This window comes from Hypanus sabinus, chromosome 3, assembly GCF_030144855.1.
Source record: "Hypanus sabinus isolate sHypSab1 chromosome 3, sHypSab1.hap1, whole genome shotgun sequence".
In the NCBI taxonomy this organism is placed as follows: domain Eukaryota; kingdom Metazoa; phylum Chordata; class Chondrichthyes; order Myliobatiformes; family Dasyatidae; genus Hypanus; species Hypanus sabinus.
The window spans coordinates 117011393-117037529 of record NC_082708.1 but is presented as its reverse complement, the minus strand read 5'-3'; the positions used below and the strand labels follow the sequence as shown (position 1 = coordinate 117037529).

Here is a 26137-nt window from a genome sequence, read left to right as displayed (position 1 = left end):
TGAATTTATTGATCAATACTTATCCTTCAACTAACATTATAAAAATAAAATATCTTGTTGTTATTGCATTAGCATTTTGGACAGTTCTGTGCAAAAAATTGATTTTAAGTTATGCCAATGGTTCTAAAGATTTTTGGGATATACTGAAGCCATAAAAGAATACAATTATTCATTTCCTTTTTTTTTATTAATCGTACACAACAAACTTGGGGCATTTGCCACTGGCTCAGAGATAATATCTGGGCAGTGTGGTGGTGAGATAAGTAGAATTGTGACCTCACAGCACCAGAGATCCTGTTTCAATCCTCACCTCTGGCAATGACTGTGTGGAGTTTGCACATGCACATTCTCCCTGCGATCATGTGGGTCTCCTTGAAGTGCTCCAGTTTTCTCCCACATGCCAAAGACACACCAGTCGGTAGATTACTTGGTCATTGTAAATTACCCTTAGTCTGCAGTTAAGTGATAGAAATTTGAATGAGAATATGGCAAGAATAACAAATTGGATTAATTGCAAATGGATCGTTGGTGGTTGCCATGGATTCAGTGGGCCAAAAGCCTGCTTCAGTGGTATTTCTTACCAGGACTCCATTTGCTTCCTTGAATAATCTTTAGCGCTGCCACATCATTCACCACTTCAACATTCAATTTGACCCTGAGCCGCACACTGTTTCTCCAAGTTTCTGAGAATGGAATCAACAGGAACATCTTTTTAATTATAAACACGGGGAAGTCTGAAGATGCCAGAAGTCCAAAGCAACACACACAAAATGCTGGAGGAACTCAGTAGGTCAGGCAGCATCCATGGAAAAGAGTACAGTCAACATTTCAGGCTGAAACTCTTCTTCAGGACTATGAAGGAAGGGGGAGGATGTCAGAATAAAATGGTGGGGAGGGAGGGGAAAGAGGCTACGCTGGAAGGTGATAGGTGAAGCCAGGTCAAGGGCTGGAGAAGAAGGGATCTGATAGGAGAGGAGATTAGACTATGGGAGAAAGAGAAGGAGGAAGGGACCCAGAAGGAAGTGATAGGCGGATCAGAAAAGGTAAATGGCCAAAGTGCTGAATAGAAGGGGGTGGGATTTGTTTACTGGAAGAATAAATTGATATTCATGCCATCATGTTTTTAATTGTTTAGTTTTTACTTTTGTAATCTGTTTACTGATCAAATGGGTAAAAATAAACTGCTAGAAGGGAAAGAATTGATTGGTTAAATCTGAATTGATGAACTTAAGCAGAAATGAACAGAAAAGACATTTGGTTGAGGGCCAAGCTTACTGTCTCCAATCTATTTGATTAAGTCATCTTGTAAAATTAGTTTGTATGTGCACATAATATGCTTATTAAGACAAATTGTATGCACATGAAATAATTGAATGATTACAATCACAACTTGTAATACTCCTCCTTTTACATATCCCAACAGCCCCATTACCTTGCAGTTAAATCAAATCTTTAAGAAAATGCCAACATTAATCAATAAACAAACCATTTTTAAGTCCATTAACAATTATAGATTGCAACTGAACATGAGGCAAAACATCGTGGATTTTTAAACTAAAAAATGACAGCTTATGGATGCTACTTAAATGTAATTTTAAAATCTAGATGAAGAAAACAAGTTATATGAAAAGTGCACCATTTTCAGTCCATTCACTATATGGCACATATCCTATAGAAGAGACCAGTTGATGGGCAGAGGGGCTGCAGTGGCTCTTTTAGTAAAAAAAATTAGCGGATATTCTTGCAAAGAAATGACACAGTATCAAAAGAATCCATGTAGTAGAGTTAGGAAACTGCAAGGGCAAGAAGATCCTAATGAGTGCAGTGTACAGGCCTCCAACCAGTAGCCACTATTTAAGATAAAATACTCCCGGCATATTGAGAGGGAGAGCTAAAATTGCTTGTATCTGTATCACAGTTGAGTGAATGTAACTATGGAGACATGAGAGAGGGAATGGCCAATATTGATTAGAAGGGAATGCGAGCAGGGATAACAGTAGAGGAGCAATAGCTTGAGTTTCTAGGAGTAATTTGGAAGATGTGAGATCAGCTCATGCTAGAGAAGACGAAGTATTGCAAAGGGAGGATGAAGCAATCGTAGCTGTAAGTTCAGTAAGATAATGGTGTGCTTGGGCACAGCAGCTTCTCCAGGTCCAACCAAAGGTGCTATTGTCTTTTTTAAGTGCTGTTTTTATGATCGCAAGACACTGTTGGATATTAAGAACTTCAAGTATTGCAGGTCAACGCCATGTTACTGCCGACTAGAAAGGCGTTGGTGCACAAAGGTGGTATGCAGTCTAACGACAAATGATTATCTTGGGCATTATTCTTGTGATTACAAGACCCTGGTGGACATTGGTAATGTAGAATTCTGCAAGCCCAGTTCATGGTTGATTGGCGAGACCGACAGCAGGGGAGTTGCGTGGCCTCAGCTGTAGCACAGACCAGGCCTCACGCCGTGGGGCCAGCTGCTGCACTCACGCAGGAGTGGACACACTGGAGGGTGTGACGTGGCGTCCATTCTGGGCTGGGGGCTAGCCTCTCGCATTGGTGCTCTCCTCCACAGATTGCCTGGTGGAAGACAAACCTGGCTGCGTTATCTGCAAACTCCAGCGGATGTTCTAGCTGACAACATCCATGCATCACCAATCTACAGGACATGGCACTCAATGACTTGAGTGATATTATATGACTGTATGTTTGCTGCTATCTTATACGTGCTGTATGCGCCATGTGTTGTGTGTGACTGACGGTACTGTGTTTTATACCTTGCCCTGGAAGAATTCTGTTTCATTTAGCTCTATTCTGGGTATTCATGCATAGTTAAATGACAATTAAACGTGAGCTTAAACTTGACAAGGGAAGTCAAAGACAGCAAAATTAGTGGACTGGAAAGCTTTTAAAAACCAACATAAGGCAACCAAAAAAAATCAATAAGGAGAGAAAAGATGAAATCTGAAAGCAAGCTTGCCAATAATATAAAAGGGGATACCAAATATTTTTTCAGATATATTAAAAGTGAAAGAGGGGCAAGAGTGGACATCTGATTGCTGGAAATTGTTGCAGGAGATGTAGTAAAGGGGAATAAAGAAATGGTGGATGAGCTGAAAAAGTATTTTGCATGAGTTTTCACTGTGGAAGACATGGACAACATGACAGAAAATGGAGAGAGTCTAGGGGTAGAAATGTGTGTAGTTACTGTTAGTATGAAAAATGTGCATGGGAAGCTGAAACGTCTGAAGTAGATAAGTCACATGGACTAGATTGTCTACACCTCAGGGTTCTGAAGAGGTAGCTGATATTGGAGGAATTAGTAGTGATAGAACATAGTACAGTACACTACAGGCTCTTGAACCCATGGCATTGTACCAACCTTTCAATTTACTCCAAGATCAATCTAACCCTTCCCTCCCACATAGCCCTCCATTTTTTTTTCATCCATGTGCCAATCAAAGAGTCTCTTAAATATTCCTAGTTTATCTTCCTCAACCACCACCTCAGCAGTGCATTCAACTCACTCACCACTCTCTGTATAAAAATCCTACCTCTGATGCCCCCCTATACTTTCCTCCAATCACCTTAAAATTATTCCCTCATATTACCCATTGCGGCCCTGGGAAAAAGGCACTGGCAGTCCACCCTATCTATGCCTATTATCATCCTATACACATCTATCATTAATAACTATTTACTTAACACCTTTCATACATAAGGATTCTAAGATTTTTACCAAAATTTTGGCCACTAGATTAGAAAATTTATTACCTAAAATTATTTCTGAAGATCAGACTGGATTTATTAAAAACCGTTATTCATCTTTTAACATCAGAAAATTAATTAATATGATTTATCCTCCTTCATCTAAAATACCAGAATGTGTTATTTCCTTAGATGCTGAAAAAGCATTCGATAGAGTTGAATGGCCATATTTATTTAATACGTTGCAGAATTTTAATTTTAGTTTAAAATTTATATCATGGATTAAATTAGTATATTATAATCGGTTCTTACCAATAATCAGAGATGTCCTTTTTTTCAGTTATCCCGTGGTACGAGGCAAGGCTGTCCTTTAAGTCCTTTATTATTTGACATTGTTTTGGAACTTTTAGCCATTGCCATTCGTGAATCACCTAATATTTTTGGTATTACTCGTGGGGAAGGGACTTATAAGTTATCATTATATGCTGATGATTTGTTACTATACATATCTGACCCTGAGAGATCTATTCCTACTATTTTGTCCTTGCTTACTCAGTTTAGTAGCTTTTCTGATTACAAACTGAATTTTAATAAGAGTGAATTATTTCCATTAAATATGCAAGTTCCAATTTATAAACACTTACCATTTAAACTTGTTACAGATCATTTTACTTATTTGGGTATTAAAATTACCAAGAAACATAAGGATTTATTTAAAGTTAATTTTTTACCTTTAATTGACCAAATTGAGCAACTTGTTACCAGGTGGTACCCATTATCTTTGTCATTGGTTGGTCGAATTAATGCTATTAAGATGATAGTATTACCCAAATTTTTATATTTATTCCAAGCATTACCAATTTTTATTCCTAAATTTTTTTTGATATTATTGACTCCAAAATATCCTCGTATGTGTGGCAGAATAAAAATCCTAGATTAAGTAAAGAATATTTACAGAAGCCTAAGAAGGGGGGTGGTTTGGCTTTGCCAAACCTGAGATTTTACTATTGGGCAGTTAATATTCGATATTTAATATTTCGGACACAAGAATCGATTATAGTATCTTGCCCACAATGGGTAAATTTGGAACGTAAATCTGTACAAGACTTCTCATTGTTTTCTATTTTAGGATCTTCACTTCCTTTTGCTTTATCTAAATTGAATCAACAAATAACCAATCCCATAGCTAAACATACATTACAAATATGGTTTCAATTTCGTAAATTTTTTGGCTTGAATAAGTTTATCTTATCAAGCCCTATATATCTAACTTTTTTTTTACCCTCTTTTATGGATCACGCCTTTGTATTATAGAAAACAAAAGGTATAACATGTTTTCGTGATCTTTTTTTAGACAATAGTTTTATGTCCTTTGAACAGCTATCTAATAAATATATATATTTTGCCTAAAACTCATTTTTTTAGATACTTGCAAGTTAGAAATTTCTTGAATAACATGTTACAGTTTTTTCCGAAATTATGTCAAATGGACATTACGGAATTTTTTTTAGCTCTGAATCCTTGTCAGAAGGGTTTAGTAGCCATCTTTTATAATATGATCATGAAAATACAGCCAGAAATATCAGGAAAAATTAAGAAGGAATGGGAAAAAGAACTTCATTGTCTTATACCCACTGAGCAGTGGGAGAAAATTTTACAATTAGTTAATTCTTCTTCTATTTGTGCTAAACATGCCTTAATACAACTTAAGGTTGTATATAGAACTCATATGTCTAAGGATAAACTCGCTCGATTTTATTCTTATGTTAATCCAACCTGTGACAGATGTCATTCTGAAGTTGCTTCATTGACCCATATGTTTTGGTCTTGCCCCTGCTTGCAAAATTATTGGAAAGACATTTTCGGTATTATTTCAAAAGTTCTGAATATTAAATTGCAACCGCATCCTATTACTGCAATTTTTGGTTTACCAATGGTGGATAATAGTTGTTTATCCTCCTCAGCTCAGCAGATGATTGCATTTGTTACGTTAATGACTAGAAGATCTATCCTATTGAATTGGAAATAAATTAATCCTCCAACCATATTTCAGTGGTTTTCTCAAAATATTTCTTATTTGAGTTTAGAAAAAATTAGAAGTGTCGTTTTTGACCTTTCAGTTAAATTTGAAGAAATTTGGAGACCATTTATTCAACATTTTCATATGAGCTAAACTGACTTTTCCTAAACCTTACTTTTATTATCCTTAATTATTTGGATGGAGGTACGAAGTTATTGACACTGCTCTGTATATTTGACTTAATGCAATGGCCCATGTTGGTTAGATATTTTTTGGGAGGGTTTTTTTTTTCTTATTCACTCCTTTTTTCATAATCACTATGAGTTTGGGAGGTTATTATATATGGATGATCATCTATTTGTATTTATACTTTAACCTATTTATGTATTCTCAAACTCTCTGTATCTATGTTTCTCTTATGTTTGTTTAAAATTAATAAAAAGATATAAAAAGAAAGAAGGAGGTGCCAATCAATATTAGGGAAGTTGAAATCAGCTATGAAAACAACCCTATTATCTATTTTCAAAATCTGCATCCAATCTGCACCTCATTGTCTCCTTTGCTATTGACAGGCCTATAGGTACTTGCAACAGAGTGATTGCTCCTTCCCTGTTTATAAGCTCTACCCACACAGTTCAGTAGACAATCCTTCCATAACGTCCTCTCTTTCTGCAGCCATGATACTATCTCTGATTAGCAATGCCACTACCCGACCTCTTTTACCTCCCTCCCTGTCCCTTTTGAAGCATCTAAACCCAGGAACAACCTACCTCCATTCCTGCCCCTGAGACAGCCTCGTTTCTGTAATGGCCACAATGTCATAGGTCCATGTACTGACCCGTGCTCTAAATCTATCACACCTGTCACGGATACTTCTCACTTTAGACCCATTTCAACCCATCCAACTGGCGACATTTATGCCCTGTCCACTGTCTATCCTTCCACACAGTGTCTCTACAGCCTGCATATCCCTTTACAACAACTGCCCCATCCACTGACCTATCACTCTGCTACCCATCCCTCTACCAGTCTAGTTTAAACCCTTACCAACAGCTCTAGCAAACCTGGCCACAAGGACATTTTCCCTGCTCAAATTCAGGTGTAACTCATCTTTTCTGTACAGGTCATACCTTCCCCAGAAGATATCCCAAAGAACACAAATCTGAAACTTTTCCCGCTGCAGCCAATTCTTCAGCCATATATTAATCTGTCAAATCATCTTATTCTTACCCTCATTGGCACATGGCACATGGCACATGGCACACAGCACAGGCACAAATCCAGAGATTACTACCCTTGAGGTCCTGCTTTTTTTTTTAAGCTTCCTACCTATATTTGCTCTTCAGGACATTGTCCCTTTTCCTAACCATGCCATTGGTACCAACGTGTACCAAGAGATCTTTCAAGAATTATCAAGACTCTGGAATGGTTCCAGAGGACTGGAAAATCTCAAATGTCACCCCACTCTTTAAAAAGGGAAGGAGGCAAAAGAAATTATAGGCCAGTTAGCCCAACTTCAATGGTTGGTAAGATGTCAGAGTCCAGTATTAAGGATGAGTTTTCAGGGTACTTGGAGGCACATGATAAAACAGGGCAAAGTCAGTAGGGAAAAGTCAAGCTGCTGGAATTCTGCAAGGAAGTAACACTCAGGATAGATCAAGGAGAATCGGTGGATGTTGTTTCATTGGATTTTCAGAAGACCTTCAACAAAGCTGCTTAACAAAATAAGATCTGAATAATAGAATTGGCGGTTTTGTGGCCAGATTTATGGATAATACAAGATTAGATGGAGGGACATGTAGCGTTGAGGAAGCAGGGATTCTGCAGAAGGACTTCGACAGATTGGGAGAATGGACGAAAAACTAGTAGATGGAATATGGCGTAGGGAAGTGTACTGAATGGTCATGCACTTTGGTAGAAGGAGTAAAGGCATGGACTAGTTCCTAAAGTGAGTGAATTCAGAAATTAGAGGTGCAAGTAGACTTGGGAGCCCTAGTGAAAGTGTAATTTGAAGGTTGAGTCAGTGGTGAAGAATGCAAATGCACTGTTAGCATTCATTTTGAGGGGACTAGAAAAGCAAGGATGTAATGCTGAGGCTTCATAAGGTGCAGGTCTGACTACATTTAGAGTATTGTGAGCAGTTTTGGGTTTACAGAAATGATCCAGGACTGAGTGTGAGGAGCTCTGGTGGCCCTGGACCTGTACTCGTCAGTGATGAGAAGAATAATGGGAATCTCAGAGAAACATACCAAATATTGAACAGGGCCTGGAAAGAGTGGCCATGGAGAGGATATTTTCAACAGTGGGAGAGTCTAGAATCAGAGGGCACAGCCTCAGAATGAAAGGATGCCCCTTTTGAATAGAACCGAGGAGGAATTTCTTACCAGTATGGGGTGAATATGAGGAATTCATTGTAACAGACATCTGTGGAGGCCAAATCATTCGGTATATTTAAAGCAGAGATTGTTAAATTCTTGATTAGTAAGGACATCAATGGCTACAGGGAGAAGGCGGGAGAATGGGATTGAGAGCAAAAATAAATCAGCCATGATTGAATGTCAGAGCAGAATCAAAGGGGCTGAATGGCCTAATTCTGCTCCAGTGCCTTATTGGTTTATGGTCTATGATACTTTAAAGATTCAAGATTGTTTTTTGTTATTTTCAGTGCATGAATGTAAAGGAGAACAAAATGATTATTACTTCAGATCCGATGCAGATTAAAAAGAACACAATAAATGGAAATATAAAAGCAATCCAGTAAAACATCATGTACACATAACAGTTATATACATGGAGTTATTGTCTGTATGCAAGGTGATGCTAGATGATATGTATATTGTGGAGGCAGAAATGTTGTGATGGGTCAATGGGTGGAAGTGTTGATCAGTCTGACAGCTTGGGAGAAGTAATTTTTAAAATTTGATTAGCAATTGGAATATACACTCATTTTTCATTTTCAATCCTTTTTTATTAATTTTCCAACAAAGAGAAAATTACAAATCAGAGGAGAAGTTTAGGCAAACACATAATACAAAAGACGTAGAGACAACCAAAAAAAAATACTGTCAAGGTCAATTAAATATAATGTTAAGCTGTTGTATATGGTACATAAAGAAGAAACCACAACTCCTCTTGACAAGTCATAAAGAAAAAAAAAGATTGGAAATTTTATTAATAAGAAGAAAAAAAACCCCGCTAAACTAACCTAAAACAAAAAAAAGATCGAGCAGTCCATTTGAGGATAAAATTAGAAAATTAGAAAAAAGGAGAAAAAAAACACATCCTTCCAGTCATCGGAATATACACTCAGTGACCACTTTATTAGCTGCAGGAGAGGCATTCAGTGTGGGCTTCTGCGGCTGTACCTCATCCACTTCAAAGGTTGAGAGGTCCAATTTACTATTGGAGAAATGCATACAATATACATCCTGAAATGCCTTTTCTTCGCAAACATCCACGAAAACAGAGAAGTGCCCCAAAGAATGAATGACAGTTAAACGTGAGAACCCCAAACCCCCCCCCCCCCAGCTCCCTCTCCCGCGCATAAGCGGCGGCGAGCAACAATCCCCCCTCCCCCTACCGGCCAAAACAGCAAGTATCAGCACCACCCACCGAGCACTCAAATGTGAACAAGGCAATAGCAAAGACACAGAGTTGCAGAGGCTTCACGTTTCATCCGGCATTCGACGTACCTCAGGTTCTCTCTCTCCCTAGTAAGGGAAAGTGTCTCCATTCTCCATTTTCCCATTGAGTGGGGAAACCTAACAACAACTCATTGATTTACGATGTTAAAAGTCTGTTACATCACTTTTTTCAAGCTCTGTGCCTGAAGATCACTAAGATCTCAGGTCTTCGGGCCCAGAGCTGTAGACTTCCCCAAAGACAAACAGGTCTCCTGCTGTGAAACCAACCCTCGATCCTACTGTTTCCAGAGCCCTGAGATTTTAGGCTTCCAAATCCGAGCCAGACTCTCAGGCCGAACCCTTGGTGTGCCAAACAACAGCCAGTCCTGAAACCCTGAGAACAGGTCCCATTCCCACAAAGAATCAAAGTCAATGTGTAACTCCAGGTCAGGGTCTTCAAAAGAACCCTGAAAGGGTGAAATAAAGATACTGAAGATGGAAATAGAGCTGTTTCCGAAGATGCAAGCAAAGGAGTCGCCTTTTAGTGCCATCTTAACTCCGCCTCCATCATGTTAATATTCAAAGTTTGATAAGTACATTCAGAGATGCTCTTCTGCACACCAACATTGTATTAAATGGTTATTTGAGTTACTGTTGCCTTCTTGCAAGCTTGAATCGGTCTACCCATTCTCATTTAACCTCTCTCATTAACAAGGCATCTTTGCCCACAGAACCGTTGCTCACTGGATGTTTTTTTGTTTGTCGTACCTGTTACTCTACAACAAAAGGCTCTTGGATCCACCTTGGGTAACCAGAAAGTTGAATCTTCGACTAGCTACTTAAAACTATGTTTATTTGGACTGAACAGAGCAAGCATTAAAATACTTGATACGTGCGGACCACACTCGCTGCAGCACACCTCCCATTCTGCCCATCCACAGCAACCACTTACAACCAGGCCATCGGTGAAGCCGCAAAGAACGACCTGAAGCTCCGTGAGTGGTCTACTTTTACACCAATACACTAGCACCAGCTCAAACCCCCAAACCACAACCAATCATCTTGTCACCACACTTCGCGAATCCTCGCCTGTGTTCACCTGACTTTCACGTTCCCTCACAATGTATCGCATTCTCATGCAGTGTTGTATTCTCACAGCTCCTGCAGCTGGTTCTGTTACGTTCAAGGCCGTGGTGCTGAGATGTTCAACAAGTGGTAAGGTTAACCCTTTACCATACAGCACCATTCTCTGTAAACCCTAGAGACTGTCGTGCATGAAAATCCAGGAGATCAGCCACTTCAGACGTACTCAAACCACCTGACTGACACCACCAATCATTCCATGGTCAAAACCACTCAGATCACATCTCTTCCCCATTCTGATGTTTGGTCTGAACAACGACTGAAACTGCTGACCATGTCTGCATGCTTTTACGCAGTGAGTTGCTGTCATGTAACTGGCTGATTAGATATCTGCATTAACAAGCAGGTGTACAGGTGTATCTAATAAACTGGCCACTGAGTGTAAAACTCAAATTAATAAAATTGTTAGCACTTAATTTTTAAGTTGTTCTTGAAAAATGTATTTTTAATTAAATATTTCCACATTGCAGGTATTGATCAGTTTACTATAAATGTCTAAATGCATTTTTTTGTGTTTGATGCAGAAGTAAATAGATGTTTATTTGGAGATCTATTTCAATATAGATAGTGAAAGCTGAAAATAAATTTACTCATTGAAGACACTTGCATTCTATGTATTATAGCTAGTAAGTAAACTCAGTCAAAATGTTCTTGTCTACTTTGGAACATAGAAAAATAACTTTTTAAATGTAAGTCTTGGAAAATTGTCCATCGTATTCCATATAATTTTCAGTATGTTATAGCAGCAAATTGTGTTATCTCGTTCTTCTTATTACCTGCTTGGATGAGAAGCCATTTTGTAGATTTGATTCCCAAAACGTCTGTCGTCAGCTTTTCCAAACAAAATGGCCCCTTCTCTGATAAACCTGATGAACTATAGTAAATGATGCAGAAGTCCTGGCCTGCTTGCCCAGCAAATAACATCACCAACAATAAATTATACACCTATTATTACAAAACTAGAGGAAACCGGTGTGGAAACAGTTTTCCACATTACCTTTCAAAAGTCTATCATTGTCTTGTATTTACTTTGAGTGCCACAAGAAAATGAATCTCAGGTTTGTATGTGGTGACTTTGATAATAAATTTACTTTGAACTTTAACTTTGAAGGCACTTTAGAATCCTAAGATTTGAGCGTTAATATAAGTACAAGTTCTTCCTTTTGTGGAAAGGTGACCGGATTGGAAAATGTTTGCTTACCCTTCCTGTACAACCCTGAGTTTGCTTCTAGCTGTCTTTGCAATGTAGATTTATGATGTCTTCCTCCACAACCACACCCTCCATCACTTATCCAGTCACCAGGAGGGCTTCTAGGAGAATTGTATGGCATTATTATGACTTTATCATTGTATACTATTGTCAGAGGAAGAGCAGGCAAGATCGTGAAGAGAAGGTGGAGTCATTTGTGAGTCATTCGTCCTACCAGATCTTACCACCCTGCCCCATAAAGTATTCAGGCAGTACATGGCAGGATGTGCATTAGACAAATGCATTTCACAAATAAATAATTACTTCACATATTTCATGAAAAGCTGAAGTAACACAGATCTGCTTGCATTAGTCGCTGGCTATGAAAGTGAAAATTGTACTCAACCTTAATAGCAGTGGAGCTTTTCAAGATGCCATGCACAGGAATCTCTAAAATATCACTCAAAGTGAAGAACAAGCATGCATTTATCATGAGACTGATGTACTTTACAGGACACTTTACAGAGAATTCATTCCAGGATGTCACAGCAAGATGAAATATGGCCAATCAATCTTGAGGAGTTGTTGGCTTCCAGTGTGCAATAAATGACATCCACTTTGCTTCAAGAGCACGTACCATCAATCCCACAGCCTCCTCAACAGGGGGATATTAATTAATGAAATTCAGCTCATTTTGCTCAACACAAGGAAGAAATTTGTGTCAATGGTTGACCTTTGAATGAAGAAACCTGCTACTTGCTTCTGTAGAATAGCCCAAAAAATTAGCGGAGTTGTAGTTCACTAGGGAGATAGACCCTACCTGGGCTGTCAGTGAGAGAATTTAAACAGGCCCCAGTGCTGCAAACATGAGGAAATCCAAAGCAACACACACAAAATGCTGGAGGAAGTCAGCTGGTCGGGCTGTACCAATGGAGCGGAATAAACAGCCGATGATTCTGGCCGAAACCTGGAAAGGGAGGGGGAAGAAGCCAGAAGAAGAACAAGGGAGGACGGGCTCCTCCATCTTATTCTATCTTCTTTCCCCTTCCTGACTAGTTCCGATGAATAGTCTCAGGCTGAGACATCAACTGCATTTTCCCCTTCATAGATACTGCCTGAGTTCCTCCAGCATTTTGTGTGTGTGTGTGTGTGTGTGTGTGTGTGTGTGTGTGTGTGTGTGTGTGTGTGTGTGTGTGTGTGTGTGTGTGTGTGTGTGTGTGTGTGTGTGTGTGTGTGGTTAAGAATCAACTTTGATGTGTCAGGAGACACATCGAGGCCAACCTGGGTAAGGACGGGAGATATCTTTCCCTGAAGAATGATGATGAACTAAACGGACTTTTTATAACAATCTGGTAGTTTAGGGGTTACCTTTACAAAAGCAACCATTTCCTCCCAGATTTATTTAATTGCTATAATATCAATTCCCCCAGCTGTCTTGAAGGGATTCAAACACTTGTTTTTGTGTCAATCATCCAGAACTTTGGCGACTAGTTCAGTAACCATATTACTGTACCCTTGATGTATTTTGCTTCATTTTAAGTTGCCCACGGACATGAAATCAAGAGGTCAGAGAGAATGGCCTCCAGATCTGAAAGTAAGAGAATATTTCAATTTGTTCCAGTTCCCCAGTGTTTGGAAAATAGGCCAACAAATTATCTGATAATTTACAGAAAACTTCAAAGTCAAGTCAAAGCAAACCTCATTATCGAAGTTCATATATGTTACCATATACTACCTTAAGATGCATTCTCTTGCAGGCATGTTTTTATGTGCAGACTGGTTGGAAAGTGCTTCAGCTATGAAGTTCCAGCTGCTATTACATTCAATATGAAGACCATCCAGTTCTATCTGTATAATATTACCCTCAGCCTCAGTGTCAACCCATCGGCTGCTAAAATTATCCTGTGGGATTTTGTTCCCTCTAGATTTCAGTTTTTCAATGTCCAATATATATAATGTTAATCCCACATTCCTAAGGTTGTCATAGCCAGGGGTGAAAGTGGGGATAAGCTCCCAATACCTATAAAGTGCTCCAAATGACGTGCGTCACTAACAGCCTCTGTCAACAAAGTCCAACTCTTGCCCTTCTCGTGTGGCTTACCCACTAGGCCCAGCAGAACCGTTTCTACTGACAAGAGATGGGGCAAAGGCGGACCACTGGCACCTCAAAACCAGTTGCTTCCGGCAGGTGGGGCTCGTCAGCCTTGGACGGCAACCTGCCTAGGAAAAGGAAAATTCTGATTTTAAACCTCCACCGCCTTGCGGCCATACCCACTCATGGGAAAGGCTTCATGAGTAAACCCCAAAAAGAAGAAATCCAGAGCGGGGGTCATTAAGGCAGTTTGATGTTGTTTACAACTTCACTCTGGCAGCCTCTGCTTACCCTTCCCTTGAACTATATCAGTGACGTGGAGAGGGCGAACCCACTGCATGGGCAACAGCCGGTTCTTCAAATCTTTCCGCCCCGGCTTGCACACTGGAGAGGCCACAGTCCACCAGAGGCACAAACCCACGGTTCCCTGGGTCGGCAGCTACCTACTACTAACCACGCAAACCCCTGTCACTGATATACTGTCTCATGCCAGTTTTATTTGAACCAGCACTCCCTTGTTTGATGATTTAACACGTTTAACCCCTCACTACCCTATTCATTCTGGCACTGCAACACTGAATTTCACTAACTATGGCCTTGCTGCAACCTCAATATTTTCCATCTCCTCTCAATCAAATTATTGGAAATCTGAATCAAAAGAAGAAAATGCTGGTCAGTTATCTATGGGAAGATAAACACGATTTACTTCTTAACCAAAATATTCTTTTTTCTCACCTAATCATTGACCACTAATGTTAAATTCTTGATTTCCACTCACTTCCCCATTTTTCCTCTTCCCATTGTTGTCCTTAGGCAGTCCGTTGGCACTGAGGGTGCCATGCTGCCTGTCTGGTTTTGTGGGTTCTGAACTGCAGAGCCCTTCACAGATCGGGCAGGATGTGCTTAATGGTCTGGGCGATGCCCTCCTTCTAAGAAGCAAGGCCTCTATGTACTCCCAACGCATGGACTCTGGGTTCTCCACACTGTCCTGAATGGGGCATCACCACTTGGAGACTGTGCACAAGAAGGGCCAGAGTTGCCTCTACTTCCTGAGGAGACTGAGGTCCTTAGGAGTGTGCAGGTCTCTCCTTCACTTGTTCTACCAGTCTGTTGTTGTCAGTACAATCTTCTGTGCAGTGGTGTGCTGGGGCAATGGCATCAACAAGGATGATGCCAACAGGCTCAATAAATTGATTAGAAAGGCTGACTCTGTTGTAAGAGTCAAACCGGACACACTGGAGGCTGTGGTAGAACCAATGACGTGTCAAAACATCCTGCCAATTCCGGACAGTGTTTCTCACCCTCTGCATGCCACCTTGGCTGAGCAGAGAAGCACTTTTAAGACAACTGCACTGCTGCAAAAAGCACTCTTACCCTTGGCCATTAGGCTCTATAATGAGTCAACCTACAGTCGGAGAAATGATAACCCCCTCCTGTTAGACTGTGGAAACTTATTTTTTCCTTCTTTCTTACTTCTCTTCTAATATTTGTATATTTGTGTACTTGCAATGCTATTGTGACACTCTAATTTCCTTTGGGATTAATTATCTATCTAATAATACCTACAATCCTAGTTTAAATTGGATAAATATGTAAGTGTGATAAAAGAGGTTATTAATGTAACTAAAACATTAATGACATTTGAACAATTTTACAATTGCAAATTAAGTATTATTTTGGCATCACCGTGTAAATTGAGGACTTTACACAAAGAATTGCAGACAACTTGTTAGCTGTCTAAAAATTGTTGACCAAATCCTTTTAGGAAAAAATGTGTGAATTTCTAATACACTTTTTTAGCAATGGAAAAATAAGGGACTCAGGGATTAAGATATATACCATGAGCTTTGACTTGCTGGTCAATTTACATTGTCATTTATTACAAACACGAACATTATTCACCAGGAGTTTCTTTTTGAAAACTTGCTGATTTTACACATTAATTGCCCATGACAAGCATCCTATGGAATGTTTGACCTCACTACTAAAAGTACAACTTTACGATACCAATGTATCTCTCTGGCCCAGAATCATACTATCTAAATTTTTTTTCTCTCATTCCTCTAATTAATCAATTGCAGTTAGAGATGTTTTAAAATCAAAGTCTTCACTTTAAATACATTTCTTATACTTTCTTTCTGTATCTTTCTTTTCTTCCTCCTCTTAATCTAATTTCTTCTTTGTGTACCTGGTTTCATTCTGATACATCTCTGAGGAATTGATACAGAGGAAGCAGTTCAGATTTGTGAATCATTGAGATCTGTTCGAGGGAAGGTATGACCTGTATAAAAAGAATGGGTTACACCTGAACCCAAGGTGGACTAATATCCTTGCAGGCAGGTTTGCTAGGGCTGTTGGGGAGGGTTTAAATAAATTTGGCAAGAGGATGGGAACCATAGTGATATGGCAGAGCATGGGACAGTTTGTGTTCAAGTAGATGCAGCATGTAGTGAGAATGTGAGGAAGGATAGACAAGGGAAAGGGCATAATTGTAGACAGTAGGATGGATTGATATGTGGCTACTTTAATATGAGAAGTATCAGGAACAAGGGCAATGAATGTAGAGCATGGCCAGTACATGGAACTATGACATTGTGGCCATTGCGGAGGCTTGGCTGTCACAAGATCAGGAAAGGCTGTTGAATATTCTGAGATTTAGATGCTTCAAAAGGGACAGGGAGGGAGGTAAAATAGGGTGGGTGACATTTCTAATCAGGGACAGTATCACAACTTCAGAAAGGGAGGTATTGTCTAGAGTCAGTGTAGGTGGAAGTAAGAAACAGGAAGAGGCCAAGTACTCACTTGGGCAAATTCTATAGACTCCACACCCCCCCCCCCCCCCCAATGGCCACAGAGACTTGGAAATACAGATCGGGAGGCAGATTTTGGAAAATGCAAAAACAACAGAGTATTGTCATAGTTAGCTCAACTTCCCTAATACTGATTAGCATCACCTCAGTGCAAAAGGCTTAAGTAAGCTTTAGTGAAGAAGAGTCTAGTCATCCTTCTGTTCTTCAAGTATGTGTAAAACATCTTAGCCTTTTCATTTCCTCAAGACAATTTGCCCATTCCAGTTATAGTCCGGTAAAATTTCTCTGAACTATGACCTATGCAGTAACACCGTTTCACAAATAAGTAGAATATTTCTGTATACCATGCTCCTGATGTAGTCTCACCAATGCCCTTTATTATGGACTCTTACTTTTGTATTTAATTTCCTTAACAATAAATAACATTCCAAATTACTTGCAGTCCTTGTATTCTAGCTGTTCGTGTACACTGTACTCTCAGCATTTCAGAGTTCTTTAATCTATCCCCTTTTATGTAGTAATTTTATATCTTGGATTGTGAAAATGTGCATTTTCAGATTTTCCCATGTTATACTACAAATGCCAGATCCTTGCCCACAATTAATCTATCTACTGTATATCCCTTTGTAACTTATGTTCTTTTCCCCATCTTACTTTCCTTTCTATCCTTGTGTAATCAGCATGCTTAACAATGATACCATTGGTATTTTCAGCCAAGTCATTTACAAAAATTGTCAAATGTTGAGGTCCTAGCAACAATCCCTGTAGCACATCACCTTACTTGCCAGAAAAAAATCTATTTGAGCCTACTGTTTGCTTCCTGTAAGCCAGTTATTTCCTATCCATGTCAATGTCACTTCCTCCAACATTAGCTGTTATTTTCTACAATAATCATTGATCTGGCACTTTATCAAATGCCTTCCGGAAATCTTAACAATCTATTGGTTCCCTCTTACTTTAAAGATCTTCAATAAATAGGTCAAACTCACCAAACCACATTGATTTTGACTGATTGCCTTGTACTTCTCCAAGTGCCTTTCTGTAACATCTGTTAAAATAGTTTCCAATATCTCGTGTCAGCTAACTAGCCTAAAGTTTCCTTTTTCCTGTCCCCTTCCCATTTTGAATCAAGGAGTTACATTTCCTATCTTTCAATCTAATAGGACCTTCTGCAAATTAGTGCAGTCTGGAAAACTTGCCATTTATTTTAAGACCCTGGGATAAAATGATGTTTGGGGGCATTTTTAAGAATGTGCTTGTTCATTCACAGGATGTGCGCTTGCTGGCAATGCCAACAATTTTATCCATTCTCCATTGACTCAAAGCTGATGGGTAGTTAACAACCAATCATTCATGGATCTGATCACACAGATAATGGTGAACTAGAATACTTGCTAGAATGTTAGAATAATTACCAATGCCATGTTTTACAATTCCAGCGTTCTTTATGTAATTGTACATAACTTTTCCAGCTTCTGTGATAGAATTCAAGGTCATCTCCTTGGGTACTAGAGCAGTAATCTTACTGTTGTGCAGACTGTCTGATTGCTTGTAAGAACAGCAATTGTACATTGGGGTCAATAGCCTTGTTACCAGTGGGGAAACCTAAGTTACCATGTAGCTACCATTTGCCGGTTAAAATACAGATGAAGAGGTATCATGATGGAAGTATTGTACCTACTGCTATCAAACCTGGCTTTGACAGAGTGCTTTGTTGTGTAAAGTGCTTCTCTAGCTGCAGGTTGAGTGAATGCACCCACTCTTGGTATACATCAGGGTTAGCAAGCATTCTCTGCTAAACTATGTATGCATAACAAATGACACTCTGCTCCATGGGGAAACCCATGGTCTACTGAAACCAGACGATCACACCTATTGTTTTTCTATCTACAATGGTTAATGAAATTTAATCACTCCTTTTGAATGGAGACTGTATTTGATCTTCTGTTGAAGGAAAAGAAGGAGAGTAACCTGTGAGATGCTGCAGAACTGGCGAGCTCCAATCAGAAAGGAGCTAAAGTGAACTCTTCTGACTGGCAATATAGTCTGTACCCTGTGTGAGGGCACTGTTGTGACTGATAGATTTCAGTGAGATTCACCTCATGGAGTGCGGACATCTTACATATTGTCCTCATCAACATTAAGAAAATTACTCCCTGAATGCCTTGGGTTGGCATGGTCTCCTGCTGAACTCCCTGTCATAAATCCCAGCCCTCGCTTCCAGCACACATCATGTTCTACATAGTTTTTGTTCAATTATTCAATGTTTCAAGGGTAATACTTACTAAAGCACTCATATCCATGAATTTGAGTAAAGGACTTCAGCACCCATCACACCATATCCTACAGACCTCTCTAACTTGAAACAATTGTAGAAAGCAACAAACTGATGATTGCAGCAGCAGTCAGGGTAAATCAATAGGAATGAAACGGTGAAGGAAAGACAATCTACTGAAATTGCATCGCTGGGGTCTTATTCTTGCTGCAGAATGTGCACTTAGTCATGAAAGGTTAAGGGGAGATGCTGGCTGGAACTTTGATGCACATCCAGAATATGCAGCGTTGGCTCAAATGTGCCTTGTATATTGATTGATGTTGCTATCTTCTGCACTGCCCATTTCCAGTGTACATTCACCGTGCACATTATAATAGTTTTAACAATATGAAATCCAATATAATATGTCCCATGAGTTTATCAGTGTGTCACAAACTATTTTGGCACTTTAAGTATTTGCAATATCTTATTAAGATATTGTTGAGGTGATTTTTTTTACACCTGTTTTAGTTTCAGTGACATTAATCACTTTCTCAAATCAATTTGAGAACTTCCTACTTTCTAATGAGTTTTATTCATAATGTTGTATTCTCAACAAATGCAAATGGCCTTATCAACAACACGAACTTCGATAAGTATTTTATCTAACAGTGGAGGATAATAAGTTCTAATAAATTACCAGAAATCCTGTGACTGATCTCTGTAGGACTCAACTCATAATGATAGTCCATTAACAAAGACTTGGGAAGTGTTAGCGATAGAAAATATTTCCTTAATTATCTATACAAATACACTCAGAATCGGAATCAGATTTATTATCACCAGCATGTGACCTCCTGTACCGCTGAGTGGACGTTCATGATCTCCCGCTGCTGTAGCCCATCCACTTCAAGCTTTGACATGTTGTGTGTTCAGAGAAGCTCTTCTGCACACCATTGTTGTAACATATGATTACTTAAGTTATTGTCGCCTTCCTCTTATCTTGAACTAGTATGGCCATTCTCCTCTGACCTCTCTCACTCACAAGAGATTATCATCCCATGAGATCTAACTCAGCTTGAGCTCTCCATTTGTGGCCGGAATGGATTGGGGTGTTGGCAATCCTCACCAGCGGGTCGGTGGACTCCCTCAACTCAATGACCAGTCGGGTTTTCTCCTGCTTGTACCCAGGCTGATGGATCTCAGCTGCAACACGTTGTCCCAAAGAAGCCAATGTCCCAAAATCACCAGCCATTTCCAGATGTAAAAGTTGGCTTTCCCATCCATACTACTGGCTGCTGATAAGGGGTTTTTACACATTTTTAGGGGCCACGTCACCCTTTAGTACAGTGTGGATTGGTAATATCACACTTTATACTTTCTGGTTAGTTAGCTCTGGTTAATTTCGGCAAGGCCCTCTGTGAGCTGCTCCTGTGCTGCTTTTCCCATCTGCCTGTCAGAGAGCTGTGCAGCGTACTGCCTCCTAAAGCTCTGGATGGGCTGCCTGGCCAACAGTATGATTTCCCCAGCCCCCTACAACAAAGGTGATGTTGTCACTTCCTACCCCTTAGGCTTCACAACTTGATCTTCATCCTTGCCTATGTCACTAGCTCATCCAGCCTCTTCAGCAGCCTTCTTGTGCATGTGGCCGGCTGAAGAGTGCTTGTGACATCATCCATGTTGCTTCTCAGTGGAAGAAGCCTCTGTCCTGACGGCAGCTTTATCCTCCAACCACCTGCCTTGCTCCAATAAGGATGATCTCCAAGACTGCCGCAAACAGGGTGGGAGAGACGGAACACCCCATTGCTATGCCTTCTTCAAGCTGCTACCACCCCCTTGTAAAGTCTCAAAAAGACAAGCCCATCAGGAGGTCACCAAAGTAATCAGAAACCAGGCCCCTAATGCAGTGGGGAATGTAAAAGAACTCCATCGCCAAGTTGATGAGCTGGTGAAGCAAAGATCCACAGGCATTCACAAGATCCGGCCACACGACGTGTAGGTCACCTTACGCTTGGCTTGCTGGATCTGGTCCCATATCAATGGTGCATACTTTGCACATCCCGGGAAGCCGGGAACCCCTGCCTTCTGGCAGCTGGGGTCAATGTATCCATTGCCCATGGGGTAGCTGGTCCTCCTCTTAACCACAACAGAGAAGATGATTGTCCCCTCAACGTTCAGCAGTGCAACCCTCCTGAACTGGTTGATGGAACTGGAGTCCTGCTCTTTGGAGATGGACAGCACCACAGCTTTTTGCCACTCTGCTGGGATGTGCTGGTTTTTCCAGACTTCTCATTAGCTTCCACAGGATCTTTAGTACACGAGGGGTTTCTATAGAGCTTTAAGGAATTCCATTTTGATCTGGCACTGACACTGACCTTGCCTTTTGATGACTTCTCTGACCACTTAACTTGGGGTGGGTGGGGTGGGGGGGTGGTGAGAGTTGTCAAAGTGGATGGTTGGGGGAGCAGGATGTGGAACATACCCCGGTGATCCAAGGGAAGTTTCCTTACTAGACCACTGTACTGCCCCGACGAATGTCTCCAGCTCCTCTTTGGTGGCTTCCGTCTTCCTGCTCTCTTTATACTCTAACAGCTCAGCCTTCCTAAAGAAGCAGGGATTCCAAAAAAAGCTCGTGGTCTCTCTCTCTCTCTCTCCCTAGGATTGTGCTGATGTCCACATCCAGCCTCTGCCAGTCGGCCTGTTCATTTGCCTTTGATCCATTTGATCTTGTGCCTCCTTCCTGGTCTCTTCCTCTTAGCTTTGTGGTGTGGCTCCACAGATGGTGGGGATGTCAGATGTGTCTGTATAAACATACATGGGGGTGGGGCTGGGGTTTACCTCCACTATTGGGCCTTCTACCCCTACCAACTAATGTAAAAGAACTCCTTTGCAAAGTTGATGAGCTAGTGAGGCTCAGATCCACAGGCATCCGCAAGGTCCAGCCACACAATGTGTAGGTCACCTGAATGTTGGGTCCTTCAGCGTGGTGGTTTTCTCTCTGGCTTTGGGTCCCTCTTGTCGATCTGCCGCTGCAGTGCAAGGTCACTGTTGGCCTTTCTTGCTGTGTCTCACTCTCCCCTGATGGATTTGTAACTCCCTATGTGTCAACACATTCTCCCATCCACACCTGCCCTTCTGAAGGGCCTTTATCTCATGGTCCATGGGCATTCCGGTTGTTGCTATGTAATCTATCCCTTTGGACCCATCTTTCATCCCACCTCTCGGAGGGTCTTCGGGTTGTCTCTTTTATTCATCTTCACAGAGTCTCCTCTACGAGAGACGAGTGGGTTGGGTGACGAGATGTTTTTGAATTTTGCATCATTCTCTGTGAACTCTAGAAACTGTTGTGCATGAAATTCTCAGCAGTTCCTGAGATGCTCAAACCAACCCAAGTGGCACCAACAATCATGCCATGGTTAAAGTCACTTAGATCATATTTCTTTCCCATTCTGAATTTTGAACTGAACAACAACTGAACCTCTTAATAATATCTGCATCCTTTTATGCATGGAGTTGCTGCCACATGATTGGCTGATTAGATATTTGCATTAACAAGCTAATAAAATGGTCACTGAGTGTATATAGGCTGATAAAAGGATAATATTCCCAAAAAATATTGTTTTTTTATTAATGAATCAAAGAGAAATAATGAAAATAGTTAGCATTTCTGAATTTCTTTCTTACTTAGAATCATCTGAGGCAGCTTATTTTGCCTTGAGTTCTAAATTAGCCATGGATGAAGCATCAGATAAGATCAAGTTCTGATCAGTTAGACTTGGCAATATGACCTTCCTGGATTCAAGAGCAGCTGGACAACTTTGTGGGAGTAGGTTGACCAAAGTAGGTGGTTAGGTGATCTGTTCTTTCCCAGATCTCGAAAGAAATCAAATACTTAAGGTTATAGCACAAATATATTTTGGTAGGATGTGCCACCATTGTTAGAAGAATTATTACTTTGCAGCTACTAAAGAAAGCTAAGCTATTCTGCACATTGTGGAATAGCCAACCCCAACAAATGCTAAATTAGGTCCTCTTGATATATGGAAACATTTATGTTCCTCAAGATCTTAAGTACATCACGTTTTTTTTTTCTGGTTAAGAGGAACAGAACCTGTGATTCTATGTTAACATTTCTGCATTTTGAAGTTAGTGATTTTAATGTATTGACTCCCCTTCCTGTCAGGTAATGTTCTGCCCCCTGGAATCTATATGTCTTGTTTGGTTCTTGATCAGCCAAGTCAAGGTCCAAAGTACATTTATTATCAAGGTACATATATGTTGTTGTATATTACGCTGAGGTTCATTTTCCAGCGGGCATCCATGGTGACTACGAAGAAACACAACAGGAACAATGAAACACCACACACAACAAGAGAAAGGTCAGAATAATAATGTAATGAAACTGTGGCCCCAAAAGGCTGGAAGGATAAAAGGAAGCTGATGGGTCACATTGGGGTCTATAAATTATAAGTAGTAAACACACAGAGAAAAAGAGCTGGAAACACTCAACAGGTCAGGCATCATCTAAGGAAAGAGAAATAGAGTTAATATTTCAGGCTGAAATCTGTCAGACTTAAATTATTGCAGGATTTTGAAGGTGATGCTTCGTTTAGTCATGTGGGGGGGGGGGTGAAAATGAAATTGGCCTCAAGGCTGATGAAAGACCAGAATTTTGTTCTTGTGGAGTTAATCTAGTCTAATGTTGTTTTTTTTTCATGGCAAACTTGGGGGAGAGAGCCTTTCTGGGGTTCTTCCATTATAGCATAATTGGGGAGAGGTGTAATTGTCTTAATGGCGTCTTCAGGAAAGAACAGACTTGGTTGTTTTGTCTCTCTCCTGGTCTCGTTCTTTTAATTCTTGCCAAAATGATTTCTTTCAATACCTCAATTGTTTTCCCAGCACCTAAAGGCGTCAGTAAGAAATCAATTATAATTCTAAAGAGTCATCTTGTGTAGTTAAAAAAAATTACAAGGAGTTAAAAAAAAAGAAACTGGAAATACTCTATCGGAGATCGGAGTTAAAGATATTTTACAAAGCAAGAAACTATGGCAATCACAGTAGCAGAATCTATACAAAAGCTGATTTAATATTACAATTAGACCAATGACGGTTTGATTAGATGTACTTTTTTCATTTCTCACAAAATCAGGAACTTTGATGAATTAACACAGATTTGATTTTAAACTTCAGCCTGTTAAAGCCTCCGGCGGTAATTTCTATATGTAATGGTGCTTAATTAAAAAGAACTCTGTACTGGAAAATAAATGGAAAATTAGCAATAATGCGCACAGAACAATAATAGGACCATGTAAATAACTAATGAACGAAGTGCAAAAGGAAAGAGCGCGGGAGGTACTGGGAAGGCCGGGCAGCGTTGCCAGGTCGGGGATGGGTGGGAGATCGGAGAGGCTCCAGCTCCTCCTGGGAAAGTAGTGCGGCGCTGCCGCGGGCTGCTACAGGGCGGGCGCGGTGAAGAGGCGCAGGCTGGCTGACGCCGGGCCGGGCCGGGCTCGGCGCTGCGCAGCTTGTTGATCGAGCCGCATATGGAGTGGAGGTGGCCCAGGGCAGGCAGCCTCGGCGGCCCAGGTAACTCGCCCGGTACCGACCGTCCCCCCCAATCGCCGCTTCCTCGTCGCGCTTTCGGCTCCCGCTTGCTCTCTTTCTGCGGGGGTGCTAAACCTTCTGAACGAGGAAAGTTGCCGCGTTCTTGTGCCTCCTTTTTCCAAAAAGTACTTTTCGACCAACATGGCGTCACCGGGGAAAGGGGCAAAAAGTAGTCGGATCCAGAGGCCGGGGGTGGAATGTAGCTGATCTCCGGGGAAACTTCGTTTTACTTTCAACACTCCCCGCTTTCCAGCTGCTGAATTCGCTTGTTGGTTCCTTTGTGTAACTATATTTTAGCTCCAGTATCGTGAATGCTGCTGCGAAAGTTTTTTTCCCTCCTGAAAGTTAAAAGAAAGGATAGATTTTTTTTTACATTTTTGGAATAGAGTTGTAACAACCACTCACTCCAGTCTCCAACGATGTAAACTAATGCATTGAATGATTTCATTTGCATTTAACAGTTTCTGGTTGTGCGGCAAGTACTGCTTTATAGCTTTAAGAATCCTATCTTTTTGATCATATTTCATTTATGTACTTTATTAAATGAAACAGGTTTTGAATGTGATTCGTTTATATCCAGCTTTGATATAAATCCTGTGAAATCATCTTGATTCAATTTCCATTTCACGGGTCATCCAGTAAAACGCAAAGTATCAAAGATGCGCCACATTTATACTTGTAATTAAAGCATTTAGTCTAATGCTGCGATGAAGAACATTTTAAGTAAATATTCCTTAAAGAATACCTGTGTTGTAAAGCGATCGAATTTAAATGATGAATATTTGAACATTATCTGAATATGATAGAATATAGTAAGTATAGAATATAGTTCTTGAAGTCTTTTGAATTTGTATGAAAATCTTATATCCAAAAATAACAGAGGTTTTGATTTTTTTATGTCTGTCTAAACTGCAAATCAATGCAGTGACCGAAATGTCTAGTGTGAATTAACATTTACGTTACGATGTAATGTATTCAGTAGATTTCCTTTATCTGTATTGAGGACCTTTTTTTTGCATGTGGTAGTGCATTATCTGCCAAGCATCCTTTTTGGCACTTTGACAGGAATCAGTTCAAGGCAGGGATTCAGTTACCGAAAGGACAGGAAATTTGTCCTTGTGTTGTTTTTTTTCATTGTATCCTCTCACTATTAGTACCTTTCACCCTCATTTATGTTCTTCCTGCACTCTGAGTTCAACAGTTTGTTGTAAAATATCTTCCCAATTGTTTTATTAATGTTACATCCTTAAATTTCAAAGTACATTTATTATCAATGTATACTATATCAACCTTGAAATTTGTCTTTTTACGGACAGCCACGAAAGCAAAGAAACCCAATAGAACCCATTTTAAAAGACCTTCAAACACCCAATGTGTGTAAAAAGAACAAATTGTACAAACAATAAAAATGTAAACAAATAACACTTACTCAGAACTAAAGTTCACGAAAGTTAGTCCACAGCCACAAAGCCAGTTCATGCTGTAGCTGATCCAGAACCCTGTTAATTTTTAAAAATGTTAACCCATAAATGTTGGTTTATGTTTAAATAGTAGGTAGTCTCTGACCAAGTTATTAAGCTGATCTACAGTTCATATGCACATTGGCATCAATTTCACCCTGTAATTGATAAATCTGTATATCCTCTGACCTTTTTTATTTATGTAATTAATGTTGTATTATTGTCATGGCGTATTTTCTTAAC

At 40.1% G+C, this 26137-nt stretch overlaps 1 protein-coding gene across 1 annotated transcript in view; it reads left to right on the top strand.

Annotated features, from left to right (window-relative positions):
• Positions 1-23946: 23946 nt before the first annotated feature.
• The window catches only part of smad1 (SMAD family member 1), a 96484-nt gene continuing 94293 nt past the window's right edge, over positions 23947-26137 (top strand). The window contains exon 1 of the mRNA XM_059965002.1: positions 23947-24416. The gene's annotated coding sequence lies outside the window, so the exon portion shown is untranslated. The remainder of the gene's footprint in view (positions 24417-26137) is intronic.